The sequence below is a fragment of the Moschus berezovskii genome, chromosome 23, assembly GCF_049115385.1.
Source record: "Moschus berezovskii isolate FMDL1 chromosome 23, NW_MosBer_1.0, whole genome shotgun sequence".
Lineage (NCBI taxonomy): Eukaryota > Metazoa > Chordata > Mammalia > Artiodactyla > Moschidae > Moschus > Moschus berezovskii.
Genome location: NC_142482.1, coordinates 19,895,266 through 19,912,780, shown reverse-complemented (window position 1 = coordinate 19,912,780; position 17,515 = coordinate 19,895,266). Strand labels below are relative to the sequence as shown.

The 17,515-nt window shown below is 56.7% G+C and overlaps 1 long non-coding RNA gene across 2 annotated transcripts; it reads right to left on the bottom strand.

The window, feature by feature from the left end:
• Positions 1-2,834: 2,834 nt before the first annotated feature.
• On the bottom strand, positions 2,835-17,490 carry LOC129543849 (uncharacterized). Of its 2 annotated transcripts, XR_008683344.2 has the most exons (5): positions 17,094-17,490; positions 11,102-11,167; positions 7,480-7,675; positions 7,132-7,261; positions 2,835-6,502 (listed from the first exon to the last, which is right to left on the bottom strand). It is a non-coding gene; the product is annotated as an uncharacterized LOC129543849 (long non-coding RNA). The 2 variants fall into 2 exon arrangements; XR_008683343.2 differs by lacking the exon at positions 2,835-6,502 and having other exon boundaries at positions 6,537-7,261; positions 17,094-17,489.
• Between the last annotated feature and the right edge of the window lie 25 nt (positions 17,491-17,515).

Genomic DNA, 17,515 nt, shown 5'->3' with positions numbered 1-17,515 from the left:
GAGAAGATTTCATGTGTTTTCTTTTTTTTCCTTTTTCCCCCACTCTGTGGCGTATGGGATCTTAATACCCCAACCAGGGATCAAACTCACACCCCCTGCATTGGAAACATGGAGTCTTAACCACTGGACCACCAGAGAAGTCCACTTCGTGTGTTTTCTGAAGAAAGGGATTGAGACGTTTCTTCCTGCCGAGAGCGTGGGCGAGTCCCTGGCTGAGGCCCCAGTGACATCGCAGGCAAGCCTCTCAACATCGCAGGGGTGAGGCGAGACTCCAGCCAAACCAGGGAGATGCTGCCCAGCGCCGGGACTTGGGATCAGGCTGCCCTGCCAGGTGGGCAGGCAAGAACGGCCTGGAGCAGGGTCTCGGGAGCCGGGAATTGCTGAGCAGGCTCTGAGAAGAAAGGGTAGGAGAGGTATCACTGGTGATTACAGTCCAATTTCTAAGCTGCTTCTGTTTAGTAAGGAAGACAGGGGAAAGTACAGTAATTTTCTTCAATGAAAACAGGCAACAGAATTCCCTTTGCCTCGTTCCCCTTGCAATTAAGCCCTTCTCTGCAAATGAAATGATTTGGTTTTCGTGGGGACTAATTTAAGCACACTGGAAGGGCCGCTGAACTTTCTGATTGCAAACACCAGCACGTGCAAAACAGAATCCCAAGCAGTGATGCCAGACTGGTGAAGCTGCACTGTGTGGAATTGGGGAGTCCCTGGGGTGATGTGGGGTGAGCCCTGGGTTAGCAGTCCAGCTCTGCTCCTAAACCCACGCCCTTCTGTGTGGCTGACCCCCCTCCACTCTCCAGCCTCTACCCCCACATCCCCAGTGAGGAGGCTGGACCAGACCCCCAGGGGCAAATTCAGAAGCTTCTGACACATCAGTGATGGCCATGAGTTAAAGATGCTGCAGGTTCTCTGCCACTTCCTCCCTCTCTTGGAAGAACATTCCACACTGGACCCAGAAAACACGCATCCAAGTGGTATTTCTTCTTCCTTGAATCTGGGTTGGCCCTGGGTCAGCTTTGACCAATGGAACGTGGCCAGAGGGACACTGGCTAATTTTGGCCAGAGGCGTTGGGGGCCTTGTCACTTCTGCTTTCACCCTCTTGGGCCTGGAGCCACTAAGTAAAGAGGCACAGCTGCCTTGCTGGAGAGACCTTGTGGGGAGACAGATGCCTGCCAGCCCCAGCTGGTGCAGCATCCCAACTGGTGCCCCAGTCCCAGGTGAGCAGAGATCAGCCATCCCCCTCCAACAGTGCCAAAATCGCAGGATCAGGAGTAAATGCCTGGTGTTATCTTAAGCTTCTAAGTCTGTTTTTTTTTCGCTTTTTTAATTTTTTGACTGTGCCGTGCAGCATACGGGGATCTTAGTTCCCAACCAAAGATCAAATCTGCGCCCCTTACAGCGGAACGGTGGAGTCTCAACCCCTGGACCACCAGGGAAGTCCCTGTGTTATTATTATAACTTCTTCATTTGAAATCGTTTGACTCACAAAGAGATACAAAACCAGTACTGCAATTTCTCCTGTACCCTTCAGCCCAGCTCCTCCAGCGACCTCACAGAATCGTGTACCCTGTCCAAACTAGGAAACTGACCTTGAGAGAGTAACTATTCACTTATTTAGGTTTCACCAGTCTGACATGCAGAGAAGGCAATGGCACCCCAATCCAGTACTCTTGCCTGGAAAATCCCATGGATGGAGGAGCCTGGTGGGCTGCAGTCCATGGGGTCGCGAAGAGTTGAACACGACTGAGCGACTTCACTTTCACTTTTCACTTTCATGCATTGGAGAAGGAAACGGCAACCCACTCCAGTGTTCTTGCCTGGAGAATCCAGGGACAGAGGAGCCTAGTGGGCTGCCATCTATGGGGTCGCACAGAGTCGGACACGACTGAAGCGACTTAGCAGCAGCAGCAGTCTGACATGCACTGTGTGTGTGTGTGTTTCTATGAAATTTTATCACACGAAACCACCATATTTTGGGTGGTCTGTTGCTTGTGATAGAACAGATACAGGTAGGGACAAGGTCCCCAGGAGTGTGTGTTACAGCTGGAAGTGACAAAAACAAGCTCAGACAAATCTGGGCACCAGGTGTGCGCACGTGCTCACAGAAGCCAGTCCCTGGAGAGGCAAGGGTGAGGGGGCCTCTGAGATCCATCCAGGCTCACGGGGGGCACCAGGGCCTGGCCATGGCCACATGTTCTCAGAGGGCTCCCCAACCTGGCTGTTGCCGCTCTGAGACATCAGAGGGAGGGAGAGATGGGAAGGAATCAGATGGACGTGAGTGGGGCCCACCTCCTGGTCAGCCACTGGGGACGGAGCCCCGGGCCTCCCCTGGGCCAGAGCACACCCTCTCGCGCAGCACTGGAGATAGGAGGGGGAGGTATGTGCTCACTTGCTCAGTCGTGTGCAACTCTTTGCGACCCTGTGAACTGTAGCCTGCCAGGCTCCTCTGTCCACAGGATTCTCCAAGCAGGAAGTGGAGGAGGGCCTCTCAGAGGAAGGAGTAGAACACCCAGACTGGACGAGAAAAGACAAGACATGCACCATGGAGCAGAAATGCGAGAGACGAGAGCCACATCCGCACACAGACGGTAGGGAGGAAAGGGTGAGACCAGCCCACGCTGGACTCAGAGAGCCAGCATCCAAGTGGTATGCTGGGAACTCAGGCCCCTCTGAGGGACAGGATCGGCTAGTGGGCAGAAGAATCACCGAGGCCATTTGCCAAAATTCCCGCCACAAGAAAAGATCACACTTCCCTACTCTCTTTGAAAATTGGGCCTGACCATGGACTCCCCTTGTGGCTCAGCTGGTAAAGAATCCACCTGCAATGCGGGAGACCTGGGTTCAATACCTGGGTTGGAAAGATCCCCTGGAGAAGGGAACGGTTGCCCACTCCAGTCTTCTGGCCTGGAGAATTCCAGGGACTGTATAGTCCATGGGGTCACAGAGTTGGACACGACTGAGCGACTTTCACTTTCACGTAACTTGCGTTAGCCAATGACATGAAAGTGACAATGGTGCTGGGAGGCGGAGGCTTCGAGAGCCGGTGCGCATCTGCCGTACTTCCTCGGCTGTGGTTCAATGCTGCTGCCGAGCCCTGAGTCCTGGAGAAACAACAGCTTAGGCTGGATCTCGGGTGGACCCCCAGGGTGATAGTGTAAGAAATTACTGTATGTTGGTGTCAGCCACCGGGAATCGGGGAGTTTGTTACTAGCATCAGCTGAAGACTACACATAACTAACGTTTGCCACCTTTCTGGAGGAGCTGGTGTCACAGTAGGGGAGGAGGGGGAAACTGCCTGATCCCTCTACCCCGCCAATCCAACATCCAGTGCCTGGAGGCTGGGAGTGGACTAGAAGATTCTGGAAGATCAGTCTAGGCCTTGGGGTTTTTTTTCATTCTTCCAAAGCAGTGTCTGGCAGGCCTCTGCAGTGAGGATCTGGATCTTTCTGAGTTGGCTACCCCTGCTATGCAATTACCGCAAAGACGAAGTCTGGGGTCCCTTGAAGAGAAGGATCAGAGGGCTGGTGCCCAGCAGGTGCGGGGGAGAAGGAGTCCTCACTCCAGGCAGTTGGGCTGGCACTGTCACAACCTAACGGGGGCGGGGAGGCGCTGCATGTTTAGCAGGGGAGGCAGGGAGGGCCACATGGCCATCCAGAAGACCTAAGACCTCGGTGGAAGAGGCTGGCAGGGCACAGGCAGGTCAGACGTTGATGGAACAATGGCCAGGGGAGGTGAGACGGTGCAGAGGTCCCCAGAGTGTCCCAACCCCCTTACATGCACAGCAACGTCTGCCGAGTGCCAGGTCCTCTGTGGGGGCACAGGTGCTCAGGGTCACCCCCCCATGATCTTGAAGGTGGCTGATGGGGCCCGGACGGAGCGAAGAGTGTGTGTGCTCGTATGTGTATGGACACGCGCTTATGCATGACTGTGCTCCAGCCACCCAGTTGGGGGAGGGGATTTCGTCTGAGACACACACACTCCATGTACTTTATCAAATTTGCAGATGCCACACTGCTGGGGGGATGATAGCAAATATGCCAGATGACAAAGCTGGGATCTAAAGGAAAGTTGACAGGCCGGAGCGATGGGGTGGATCTAACAAGATGAAACTTAGCAGGGACAAACGTGTTTATTTTTGTTTTATTGATTTATTTGTGCCCTGCCTTCATGTGTGGAGGAATGGACGAGGAATAGCAACTCATAGGAGGAAGGCAATGAGATGCCAGCACTCGGGGCCACAGGCCTGACTGCACAGAACTGGGGACGCAGAGGGCGCCGGAGCTAAGTTCCAGCAGGGCTTTGGGACCACAGGCTGATGGTCAGGTCTATGGGAAGCAATGGAGAAGTCGATCGTGGCTGCATCAGTAAAGGTATACCACCCAGGTTTGAGGTTAGCGGGACTGGGAGTCAGAGCACGTGAGTCTGAAGCCTGGTTTGGTCAGGTTGTCCTGTTGGGCAGGTACCATTTACGCAGGGCAAGCCTGATTGCCCTCTTCTCTGTCCACCTGGTAATCAGGTCCCCATGCCCGTCTCTCCTTTCCTGGGGCCAGGGCACCCCCAGGCAGCCTCTCCCTTTAAACACATCCCAGCAAGAGTCAGGCTTGGGACTTCCCAATGTGGTGGCGGGGGGGTGCAGACGTGGGAGGATTACTCCAAGAACCCTCTCCGCCCTCCACCCCAAAGCTAACACAGTCCGGCTCAGAGTTCTGGCAGCTCAACTGAGGACTGGGAGTGGGATGTTGCACTCCCGTCTGATGGGCACCTCATTTTCTCTGAGGTATCTCTTACTGGCCCCCTCTCGTGGGTTTTGCTGAGAGAAGGTTCAGCAGGAATATGGTCCCTTGCTCCAAACATCATAAGGGAACGGTTAGGCTAGTTCTGATGACCCATGAGGGGCAGGGCTGGGGCCTATGAACAGAAACCTCAAGGAGACAGACCTTGGCTCTGTAGAAGGAAGGCCCTTGATACTGTGAACCTTGAACTGCCTTGGTAGATAATGAGCCCCCCATCACTGGAGGTATGTAAGCAAAGGCTACATGGGCACACAACAGATATGCTAGCATGGAACAGATGGATGGAACTAGATGAGTTTGAAGGTCTTGCCCTTTACTGAGATGGCATGACACTAGGCAAGCTCTTGTTTTTAGTTTTTTTTTTTTTCATTTTGTTTGTTTTAGGCAAGCTCTTGGTTAAGGCTTAACCAAGATTTTTGACCCATGAGAACTCTGAATAAGGCACCTGTCTCCCACTCCGAACCCCTCCCTTCCTCTCACTATTAGAAGATACCTGGGGAAAAGGATTCCCCCCATACCCCTTGGCTGTCTCAGGAGGACTTCCTGGATGAGGAGTTGGCCCATCTGCAGGGTCTGGGGGAGAAGGTATGAGCTTTGTGGGGTAGTGGCCCCTGGCAGAGAAGTAAGAACACGCTGGAGAGGGAAGCTAAGCAGATGGTGGAACTGGGATGGGCACACCCCTAGCTGGCAAGGGCCTGGGCTCTGAATCTGAAGCGCAGGTTCTGTGATTTTCTGGCCGTGTGACACAATTAGGTGACACGCTTCCTCTGGACCTCAGGTTTCCCATCTATCAGTATATAATGGAGATGGCAGAGGCACCAACTCCACAAGTGGGGAGGGACTCGCTGACATACTGCAATGTGCTAGTAGGTAGACACTATTAATAATGATGAGGACGATGAAAATGTGTAAACAGACAGAATTAACCGGTGTTCAGATGTCAGCTCATCACAAAGGACTTGTCTCAGAAGCCGAAGCATTTCTGCCAGGAGCAGGCTGCTGCCCGGGGGTGATGAGCTCCCTGTCCAGGGAAGTATTCAAGCCCTGTGACTTGATGCCTGGGCAGGGAGGCGAGGCCTTCAGGGGTGTGTGAGCATGGCCAGCAGGGGTCAGCAGCACAGCAGAAGGGAGGGGAGGCATCTGCAACCTCTCCGCCGGCTGTGGGGACAGCAGGGACCACCGAGTCAGGCGGCCTTGCCTCTGGCCCGGGGTTGAGGCTTGCCCTGCAGGGCAGTCCTGGTACCAGCGGGCCAGGTGGTCGGGGGATGGGTAAAGGAGGGCTCGGCGGCTTCGGATGAGGAGTCCCGTGGCTGAGCACACAGTGGGCTTTAGGGGCCTCTGGGCAGACTGGGGAGACCACAGCAGTGATGCTGGCACCCCAGGAGCCCAAGCTCCAGGTTCAGTCCCCCAGGAGGGTCACTCAGGTGGCCAGAGATGGGGTCAGCTGACCCGACCAGCAGTTCTGATCTCCAAGGGGGCACTGGCATCACACCCACCCCTGGTGCTGGGCCCTCCTCCAGCTCCGCTGGGGGCCTCCCAGGGCAGAAGCCTGAGGAGGAGGAGAGCAGGTCCACGGAGGGGCAGGGACTCAGCCGCGTCTCCAGAGGTGGTCCTTCTCCCTTCCTGTCCTCCAGGACTGACGAGGTGGCTGGCAATTATGCTGCGCTGACAGTCAGTACGAGGTGGGGGCCCGTCACACCGCTGCAGCCTGAGCGGGCACACAGAGCCCCTGCGTGGGCCCCTGGCGGCTGAGGGTGGGCGGGGGTTCACCCCTCCCCTGGCCCCCTCTGAGGCCTCCCCTGCAGAGAGGCTGCTTGCTGCCCCCAATGGCGTGAGAGGAGCTGGCCCGGGTGTCACCACTGTCGGCCGGACTCGGGGTGGTTGTGCTGCCCTCTGCCTGGCCCCCACCGCTTGGGAGGGAGTGCAGGTCACTCCTGGCCCCCCGGGATGCCCCGGCCTCCCTCTGGGGAGGGTGTACCAAGGCTGGGCGGGCTGAAGGCAGAGCAGAGGGTTCGTGCGCCCACCCTAACCCTAACCTTCCCTGCCTGGGGCCCATTCTGGAGCCAGAGGAAGCTGATGACCCCCCCACACTCCCACCCCAGGGAGCACTCTGGTGCCAGTTGAGAGAGGGCCCTGGCCGACAGCGTCCAGGAGGAAGCCTGGGGCTTCAGAGTGGCTCCAGGGACGTGGCGAAACTTCTCCGACAAAACCAAACCAAAGCCAAAACAAACAGAACCTCTCCTGAGAGAAAAAGGCCTGCAATCCCACCATTAAAAATTCATTCCTTTAGCTTAACACTTTGCCCTTTTTAAACATACAAGCCCATCAGAGCCTCACCTCCGAGTAGGTGTGTCCAAGGAAGGAAGAGAACGCTTCAAGTCCTGGAGAGGAAAAACGTGAAGAGGCCAAGGCAGAGAGCCGAGCGGGAGCGGGTTTCCAGGATTTCCTTCCCCGGCTCCAGGGACACCTGACGGGGAGGGAGGCGAGTTTCCCAGGGCGGCCCCCGGGGTTCGGGGTGTGAGACTGGACGGGACAGACCACAGCCCTCCAAGCAGACGCCATGCACATGTGCCCGTGCCCGCACATCCGCTGGCTCGTGTGCACTCCTGTGTACACACCTGTGCGTGCTCGTGCACACATGTCCCTCCCCAACACACCCACACACACATACCCCACCACACTCACCCTCCGGCTCCTGCATGTGACATGGAATCCAGAACAGGGAAGACTCTGGGCCTCCAACGCTACCTCCATACCTCCCCAGGGTCGTGCCCAGAGCTGCGTCCCCCAGGAGTTGCTTTTCTGATTTAGGGTCACTGCTTCCAGCCAGTGAATATCTTTGGAGAATCTGCCGGAAGCTGCTGAAGGGCCCTTGTGACATCTGAGAGGTTCAACAATTAACCCATTAGCGAGGATTAGCTTCTCACAATGACATCTGCCTGGGACCTCCCGTGAGCTGGCCTTCTGCTTCCATGGCTGCCCACCTGCCCAGGTCCACCTGCCGGCTTCAGCTGAGCCCGAGGTGGGGGGTGGGGATGGGAGTGGGGGACCGCCTTGGTGCGTCAGGTCTTTATGTTGGGGACCTCTTCCTTCCCTTTCCTCTTTTTAAATTGTGGCAAAACATCCTCCCCTCCTTTTTAAGTAAGTTTAACGTTTCTGGTCACACGTGGACACAATGTTAAGAATCAAACAGTATTTCACAGCTGATAAAGAAACTGCCCCTGCCACCTCCAGGCCAACTCTCAACTCCACTGGTCATTTTCTCCTGCTCTTGGGTGTCTGTCTTCTACCTGATGTGCAGATACTACAAATTCATGATTTTTCTGTCTTAGATTGTATCTACTGATTTCTTACTGTCAATTAGAAGTTTACCTCCATTAAGACTCAAGTACTCCATCACGCATTTCCCCTCCCGCTCCCAACCTCGCAACGTCTCCTCCCATTTTCACGAAATCAGCATCTCAGGTGTACTTTGCTGCTGCAGCATGTCGATAGGATTGAATCTGAATCATGCGGTGTCATTAGATTTTCTCTCCTAGAAAACTCTTTGTTTCCTAAAGTTAATCAAGTTGCCTTTTGAGGCTTTTTGTTTATTTGTTCATTCAAATTTCTGTGTTCCCGTCATCTATCTACGCCAGAGCCTCTGACCAGACTTTAAACCTTCTCTCGGGGAAATTCCCTGAAGGTCCAGTGGTTAGGACTCAGCGCTTTCACTGCTGGGGTCTGGGTTCAATCCCTGGTCAGAGAACTAAGATCTTGCAAACTGAGTGGCACAGAAAACCCCCTCCTCTTGATGTGGTCATATGCCTTTGGTAATCTGACCAGTCCTGCGGGACTCTCCCTACAGAACCCTGGGGTCCTAGGCCTCTCCTGCACCACCTTCCAACGCTGGACCCCTGCTTGCGGGTCTGGGGTTGCTTTCTTTCTTGATTTCTATGCTCACTTTGGTGGAAGTCATCCTTTAAGATCACCTCTTCCAGACTTGGCCTTGAGACTGGGCCTCCCGGCACTCCCTCTTGTTCTGTCTGTGGGAGCCCCAACCTGCAGGCAGTGCCTGGGTCTAGAAGCAGGGCGTCACCAGCCCCCAGAGCCTGGTTCACTCTTCAGCTTTCAGCCCCTCCTCCTGCATCAGGAGGACAAACTGCCTCATCTCAGAGGCCTCCCAGCTTCTTCCTTGTTCAATCCCTACAATGACAGGCCCTCCCCAAAGTGAGGATAGCTAGATGTTAGTTGCAGCTCCCGAAGCTGAGTCTCCCCTCAGTCCTCTCCTGGCTCATCCTCTGCCCTCAAAGCGCCTCTTTCTGCCCCTTTGCCATCATTTAGTGGGGATTGTGGACCCGGTGTTCACTCCACTGTGTGGACCAACTGCAAGGGCATTATTGACTCATTTTTGTAAATTCCCAAAACCCAGCACAACGCTGGTACGCGGCAGGTGCCGCCTGGATAAACCAATGAGTGAAAGGCAGAAAGACAGGGACCTCTGCCCTCAGACACCCACAGCACAGTTGGCGGAGGATGCAAGTTGGAGAGAGGAGGAAGTCTCTGAGGATCCACGCCTCTGAGCTCAGAGTGGGGTGGATCATGCAAGCAATCGTGCAGCCCACAGGCCATGGAAATCCGGGGCAGCCGCCACCAGTACGTCACCCGCCCCAGCGGGGAGGACAGAGGCACCGTGACAAGAGGCTGGAGGGAGTGGCCACCCAAGGCCATCCGGGCAGCCAAGCTCCAGGCACAAGCAAGGCAGCCAGGAGGTCCAACTCGAGGCTGACAATCTGGCCCTGCTCCACCCTGGGCCCCACTGCAGCCTGGGTGCATGGAGAGGATGGGGTGCCCCCAACGTGAGAGCTGAGCGTGGTGCCAGAGTGGGAGTGTTGGATAAAACACAGGAAGCCCAGGGCTGCCCCCCGAGGTCTAGACCCAGCACCCAGCCCTGCCCTGGCCCCCCAGGCAGCTGGACTGCCCTTCCTGGCATGGATCACCCTGGGGCCATTGTGGCTGCCCCACTGCTGGGGAGGGTGAACTGGCTACTCACATCTCAGGCCTGATTTTCTTTCTTTCTTCTTTAATATTTATTTTTATTTATTTATTTGGCTTTGCCGCGTCTTACTTGTGGCATGTGGGATCTAGTTCCCTGGCCAGGGATTGAACCCAGGGCTCCTGCACGGGGATCATGGGGTCTTGGCCACTGAACCACCAGGAAAGTCCCTAAGCCTAATTTTCTCTGCCCCCTTAGAGGGGCTGGAAAGGTCACCAGAGCAGCAAAGGCCAGAGGGCCAGAGCTCTGGAGGTGAGCTAGCCAGGCCTTCGAGGGCCTCCCCCTGCCTCGGAACTTGAGGTCCAGGCTTCTGCCCTGGTCTTGCTCAGAGGGGCAGGCAGTGGGTGGCCAGCCAGGCTGAAACAGGGCAAGTGGCGAGGAAGAGAACGCCTGCAGAGGCCCGCAGGACCGTCATGATCAGGTCCTCACTGAATTTCCCTCTGTCGCTGCTGCAGCAGCCCCCACACATCAGGACCCCCCGCCCCGGAATCTCAGAGCTTCTCAATCCAGGGTGAGGAGCCAGCAGCCAGAGCCTCAGCTTCCTTATCTGTGAAATCCGGACATGAGAAGAGCACTTCCCTTACAGGGTGATCAGAGGATTAACCCAAGTTGATAACAACTAGTAGTTAGAACAGTGCCCAGCGCTTGACAAGGGCTTTATCCGTGTCTGCTGACATTCTGTGCCAAATGTCATGATTTGAACCTCCCACCCCGTTCTTGCCACCAGGCCCAGGCCTCACCCCTGCCCTCCCAGGTCCTCCCAGGCCCCTCGCCACCTGTAGCAGCCTCCAGGGCCTTCCTGGGGCAGAGAAAGAGGTCTGGGGAGCAGCTGCCCGAAGAACAGACTCCCTGATCATCAGCTTGCCCGGGCCCTGCTGGCCTAGGGTGGGCCGCCCAGGGCCGGGGCCGGGGCGGGCCAAGGATGGATGGCCGCCCAGCCCCGTGTGCTCAGCTCAGCAGAAACCACGGCTGACGGTAATGGGCTGGCGGCCCCCAGCTGCAACCAACTTCATTTTCTGCCACAATTAAACGATCGCCCACGTTTGCTCACGCTCACTTATTCAATTACCTTCACAGCCCTGAAGGACCCGTGGAGAAACGCCATAAATAATGTGCGTCAGCCGCCCCTGGCTGTCACCCCTGCCCATCACTCTTACAGGCCCAAGCGGCCCTTCCTGCCAGCGCCAGACCATTGCCCCAGGAGCCCTGGTTCCCCAAGTCAGTCCTCCCCTGCTCCCACCACCCACAGCTGGCCTGAGAGTGGGCCATTACCTGCTTCTACCCGCGCAGCTAGGGTCCCCAGGAGGCCACCCCCTCTGCGGGTCTCCGGTTCCTTACCTGTGAAATGACAGAAAAATTATGTTAGTTCTGAAAGGTGGCCCTTGTCAGGAACTGTGGTCCTGGCTTCATAGTCAAAATGCAGCACCCCTCAAAGTTGGGGGAGAGACAAGGGCTCCTCTCTCCTCTGTCCCCACCCCCGCCACTCCAGCCACTCTGAAGGTTTCTGGGAACTCCACGCTCTCTGAGGCCTCTGGACTTCCATGGATGATCTTCCCCTTGCTGTTCCCTCCATTCTCTTCTCTGCCCAGGACTCCTGTGTGCCCTTCAGGGTCCAGCTTGGATGCCTTGAATTTCTCACCCCATGGCAAGCTGGTTAACCTTGCCCTCCTTATGCTCCCCAGCACTTCACACATGCTCCAGTGGTACCCACATGTCCTGCATTGTGGGGGTGGCAGGCTCAAATTCAGATATTCTGAGCTGCTGTCCCCATATAACCATTTCAGGGCATGAAGCTGAACTCAGAGTTGGAAAATGTGGTCACTGTGGTTACCCTCCCTGACAGAGGCCCATTCATGTGAGGACTTGCTGGCATTTATAATAATAACAGCCAGCATTTGGAGTATCTTGTGTCAAACACTGTGCTAAACATTTTTTATTTGTACAACATCATCAAAACGTCACAATAGCTCTAAGAAAATTATGCCCACTTCACAGATGCAAAAACTGAGGCTCGGTGAGGTTGAGAAGCTCGTCCCAGGTCACATCACCAGGAAGTGGCAGAGCTAAGACTCAAACCCAGGTGTGTGCCCCCACCATCCACGCTCTTCACCAGCCCCCCACCCCCTGCAGCATAGGCTGCAGGTTTAAGTCTGGCTCTTCCACTGACAGTTATGTGACTCTGGGCAAGACCTTTCATTTCTTTGTCATCTTGCTTTGTCTCTCCTCTGCTGTAAAATGAAAAGATTATAGCTGGTGGCCTCTGAGGGCCCCTCCAGCGCGGATGTTCTGAGATTTCACTTCTTTCTGGAAAGCGTTGCTCTGACCAGCAGAACCAGCGAAGCTGGGGAAACTAAAGGCATGGGGGGTTCAGCCTCTGGGGGGCTGCTCTGGGGCAGCCCCTCCCCACGCCCCTCCTCTCACGCCCAGAAGGCTGGAGGCAGCCTGTGCCCTCTAGGAGGGCCTCCCTCCACTCTAGGAACAGCGGCAGAGTCTCCAGGGCTCAGGGCAGGGCAGGCGCCTTCCTCTGGTGGCCTTTGATGTCAGCCTCCGGGGAGACCTCAAGCAAGTTAAGGCCAGAGGAGTCAGATCCCAAAGTCCTGACATGTAACTGGAATTGGTCCTCGTCACACACTGGCTCTTTCTTGGATTAACAGCCCATGAGCATCCACCCTCCTGAATGCTGTCTGGGGAAGCGGTCCTCGCTGAGCCCTGGCCAGATGTGAGCTGGGAACGTAACCAGCCCCGTGCCACGTGCCCTGCCTGTGTCCCCACATGGGGACCCGGCCACACCTCCCTCCTGCCTCCTCCCCATCCCAGACCCGGCCCCGGACTGGCCTGGGGCAGTGGGGGCTCACTAGGGCATCTGGCCTCTCCTCAATGGGGGTATCCTCGCCCCAGCGGGTGTGACCGTGGGGCTGACTGGTGGATAAGCTGGCGCCTGGAGCAGGGCCCCATGTGCAAACACCATCTGTACCACTCACGCGGCCTCTCTGGGCCTCTGTTTCTCCTCTGTGACCAAGGGTATAATGGCCCCAACTCTGCCCTGGATGTGAGGGTCAGATGAGGGAAAGTGTGCGTGTGAAGAGCAGGTGCCTCCGACAGCTTGCTGCTGGGGGGTGGCCACGCTGGGGGTTCCCCAGCATCTCCCCCACCCCTGACCCTGTGCTCTCGCCTCCCCCTGACGTTCCTCCCGGGACTGGTGGGCGACATCCCTGCAGCAACCTTGTCAATGGAGCCCAGCCGACTGACAGAGGGTTTGGCACCTGCCCTGCTGGGTGCAGTCTCCTCAAAGTTTCAGGTTCCCTGTGGGGGTGGAGGCTGAGGAAGGTCAGTCATGGCCCCTGCAGCACCAGAGGTCATAGCTCGTCAGCCGTTTGGGATCCCAGTGAAGCCCAGGCCGCCCGTGATGCCAAGTCCAGGATGGGATCCAGGCTACAAGTTCCCTCCCACGTGGGATCAGGGTGGGAGGCGAGGCAGTCAGGCCAGTGCAGACCCAATTCGGGGGCAGTTGCCAGCCGCCCAGCTCCCCAAGACCATGAGAAGCTGCCGGCGACCAGCACCATCTTGCAGCACATGGTCCATCCCGGGCTTTCTAGGAAGGGGGCGGCAGCTGATGGACAAGGCGGCCAAATACCAAAGGGCTTGGGCGGCTCAGGGAGAGTCTGGGAGACCTGGGGAGGCAAGCAAGCGAGAGCCACACGCCAGCCTCAAAGGAAGCCCAGGGCCGCCATGCCCAGGGACCTTCCTCTGTGATTCCCTTTGGGGCACCCAGGGCCTTTGTGGGGTCCCTCAGGGCCCAAGTCTCTGGGCAAAATCCATTCCCCTACTCTCCACAGAGAACCCGATCCCAAAGGCCCGCTAATCAGGACGATCCTGTTGAGCCCAGACTGTCCCCCACTCAACTTGCTTACACACCCACACCTGGGTCACACCTGCTCCCGTCAGCATGCACATTCACACACTTGTAGTCACACACACAGATTCACACACGCACACACACACGCACGTAAACTCACATACGGCCTGAACACAGCAGAATGAGAACAAGAAGTATGAGCAGAAAAAGAAAAGGGAACAAGAGAATGTGAGGGAAAAATAAAAATCTGAGACAACGAGCTAAGACTAGGAATTCCCTCATGGTCCAGTAGCTAGGACTCCACCCTTTCACTGCAGGGCCCAGGTTCAATCCCAGGTCGGGGAACTAAGAGCCTGCAAGCCCACAGCACAACAAAGAAAAAAAAAAATGAGCAAGTGAATAAAAAGCTCAGACAGTCCATGCCCTAACTGACAGGAAGAGAAAGAGGGAGACAGAAAAAGACCATGGAGGAGCTCACAGGACCGAGGGTGCTTCCTCCCTAAGCCTCGATGTTCCTGTCTGTAAAATGGGGCTCCTCACACAGAGGGGGAGTGTTGGAGGAAGCGGTCTGAACGCTTGTCCTGGAGGACACCACACCACCAGGAAGGGGGAAAGGAAGGAAGGAGAGGGTGGGATACCCAGCTGGGGCCCGTGCAGGGGCAGCGGGGGGGATTTTTCTGGAAACTAGTTGGGTTGGCAGGATCTGTGGCTCTGTGATGTTTACCCTGTGGGAGGGGTGTTGACACATCCTGGAACACCGAGGGCCGTTGTCTCCAGAGCAAGAAAACTGGGTCACAGGGGAGCTGCTAAGGAAAACTGTCGCAGTGACCAGGCCGAGGACCCCATGCCCAGGGCCAGTAAAAGGAGAGGGAATCCCTGAAGGCTCATGACTCCACACACCCCCAGCTGTGAGAGCCAGAGCTGGAAGAAGAGGCTGGGAGGGGAAGCCAGAGACCCAGAATGGGCTCACCCCTTCACTCGTTCATCAAACATGTATGCCGGGAGATGCGCTGAGCTACATGCCGGGCACATGCTGTCAAACAAAACGAGCCAAGTCACTCCTCGAGGAAGGAGAACAGGCAGGAGCAAATAATCATGCAAGCATAAAAGGTACTAGTTGGTGGCCCACATCAGAGAGGTCAGGGAGGGCTTCTTGGTGGAAGTGACGTTCAAGCTGGCCTCTAAAGGGTGAAGAGTTAACTAGGCAAACAGCTGAGGGAAGGGCATCCCAGACAGAAGGAACAGCTGGTGCCAAGGCCCCACGCAAGGTGTGGCTGGACCACAGAGTTGAACTGGGGCCAGAGACCTGGACCCTGGGGAGGTATTTGGACTTTTCTTAGGACCAGGAGTCATGGAAGAGTATCAAGCAGATAAGTGACGGGACCCAAATTGTTCTAAATCGTCAGTCTGGGGAGGATGGCTGAAGGGAGGACAGCACGAGGAGCTATGGAACCATCATGTGAGAAACGGCAGGATAGTAGCCATGGAGAAGGAGCAGAGGGAACCAGTCTGGGACATGAAATCCACAAGATGTGGAGCTGGATGAGCTGCTGGGCCAGGCAGCAGGGAAGGGCTGGGGGAGGGGCGTCCTGAAAAGGTCAGGGGAGGCTGTGGGCAGACGGGCGAAGGGGGAGCAAGCCAGGGAGGGACCAGCCCACCCCTCTGACTTGAGGATGGGCCCCAGATAGTTGCAGTGTGCCTATGGCAGTAGTGTTGGTCGTTCAGTTGTGTCCGACTCTTCGCCCTGCCAGGGACTGTAGTCCGCCAGGCTCCTCTGTCCATGGGATTCTCCAGGCGAGAATACTGGAGTATTTCCCTTCTCCGGGGATCTTCATGACCCGGTGATTGAACCTGGGGCTCCTGTGTTACAGGGAGACTTTTTACCGTCTGAGCCACCAGGAAGCCCGGAGCGTGCTTATGAGCCCAGGCACTTTCTACCTCCAAATGGGGGCTGCTAAGAGTTAGTCTGGAATGTTCAGTCCACAAAAGAGCCGGGTGCTGGTCAGGGCTGATCTCCTGGAGGAGAGACAGGAACCAGGCCCAAAGTCACAGGGTCCCCGACGTGGCTGGGGAAAGAGGCAGGGAGCAGGCATCTTTCAGGTGAGGCCAAGCTTCGGGAAAGTGACCACGGAGAGAACTTGGCTGCAGCCAGGAAACAGAAATAGAGCGGTCTCCGATTGCATAACAGAAAGGCCCACATCATGGGTGCTTTTGCTCACTGCTGTGTCTCAGATCACATCCTAGGTGCTCAAAAACGTTGTCCAATTAATGAGTGAGTGAGGAGTCAGTGTGGCATCTTGCTCTTTACAACAACAAAGCAAAAACAGAAACCGCTGGAAGGTGAACTGACCCTCCTGAGGCCCTGGATTCCCCCAGGATCCGCCCCTCAGGGCCATGGTGGGCCCTCCCCTCTGCCCCTCTAGGGGCCCCCCTGCTCAGCCTGTGTTGGCTGTGAGGTTACCAAACAGGGATCTGAGCCCAGCCAGGAAGGAAAGGGGAATGAGGGAGGACGGTGGGAAGGAAGGTCATGGCCAGGTAACCAGACTCCAGCCTTTTAGCTGGACCTGCTTTCCCTGCTGAAATGCAATTCGCAAGCCTGGGCTGGGGAGCAAAGGGTGAGGGTGCCTGGGATCCTCACTCTGCTTTAAACCAGGCCTCAGGGCACCCCAGGAATCCCTGTCCGAGGAAGGGGAAGACCCGGGGTGGGGGGAACTGGAAAAGAGTTCATCAGCAGGAAGGGCAGCTGGGCTCAGCACCCAGAGGCACCGCAGCCAGGAGTGCAGGCTGGCTGCAGGCACCTGAAGGGCGGACTTCAGGCCTGCCTGATACCTGGTCCAGTGTCACTCGGACCTGAAGTCTGCCCCTTGCTGCGTCCCTGTCCTTTGCTCACCCCACCCCCCAGACCTTGTCCAGCCTGCCTCCTAAACATCTAAGAAACCCTCCTGTGGCTTCCACCCCGTGCCCGCTCTCCCTGCCAGGCCAGGACGCACCTGGAGGACAGCAGCTGCGGCTCAGCACCTGCCTGTCTGCCTGTGATCCTCAAATCCTCTCCCCAAAGCAGGCCAGAGCAAGCCCTCTACACACAGTGGAGCCCCGCTCTCTCTAGCGTGAAGCCCTTGGGAGCCTCTCGAGACGCTGAGGACAGAGAACTGTAAGGCATCCCTCCCCACTCCCATGCCCGCCCCTCTGAGCACTCCCCTCACCACGCTCCCCCACACCAAACCCGATGACCTTCCTTCTCCTTCAGGTCTCCTTCTCCGTAGGTCCCCTCCTCCAGGATACCTTCCCTGCTTCCCCCAGCCTGGTGACAGCACACACGTCCCCCCACCCCCCACCCCCGCCAACGCACACACACCACTCCCCCGTCCTCTCACCAAACACTTAACCTGGAACTGCCCTGTGACTTACCGAAGCCCCTGACTGTAACCCCCTGACAACAGACCCTGTTCTGGCAGGTTCCTGGCTCAGCCTAGCAGAGGATCCAGTACCCATGAGGGCCTCGAAAACACCTGCAGCACTGATTGTCCTCAAGCTGACTGTTGATTGAATGTCTTGCCCAAGACTGTCCTTCTCTGGCAGCCGCTGCTCGGGGCAAACTGGCAGTGACGTTGTCGGGAGTGGGGTGGAGGCGGGGAGACGAGGGAAAGGGAGAACACGACCCCCACGCCAGCCTGACCCCATAAACAGGGAATCAAGAGTTTACCAGGGGCCTGAGGCACTCGGCCGTCGGTGCCCAGGGCCTGACATCCCTCCAGACCCCTCCTCCCCTTCCTCCCTCTCCCTCCCAGGCCCTCTGGCCCTGCCCCAGAGCAGCCGGACACCAGCTGACA